Source organism: Penaeus monodon, chromosome 34 (assembly GCF_015228065.2).
Source record: "Penaeus monodon isolate SGIC_2016 chromosome 34, NSTDA_Pmon_1, whole genome shotgun sequence".
In the NCBI taxonomy this organism is placed as follows: Eukaryota; Metazoa; Arthropoda; class Malacostraca; order Decapoda; family Penaeidae; genus Penaeus; species Penaeus monodon.
In genome coordinates this window covers 8,559,931-8,560,216 of record NC_051419.1, presented here as the reverse complement: position 1 = coordinate 8,560,216, position 286 = coordinate 8,559,931, and positions in this window count along the sequence as shown.

The window sequence follows — 286 nt, the reverse complement described above, 5'->3', positions numbered from 1 at the left end:
TTCAAACATTGGTATTGGAGAGCGATTTACTTACACACAAACATACGCAGGAACGAAACATAGTGACTTGAATAACATACCTAACACAATGATAATTAGAACAACAACAGTGATATAAAAGCAGGCAAATCAGTTAATAACAGATATCAAGAACTAGTGAATTATTTCACAATGTGGGTACTAGAGCCATCAATTATGAGCACAAAGAGGAATATTGCCTGAGGAATATCTCTTGATTAACTGCAAGCCGAAGACAGTAAGCCATCGATAGAATAATTAATACGAA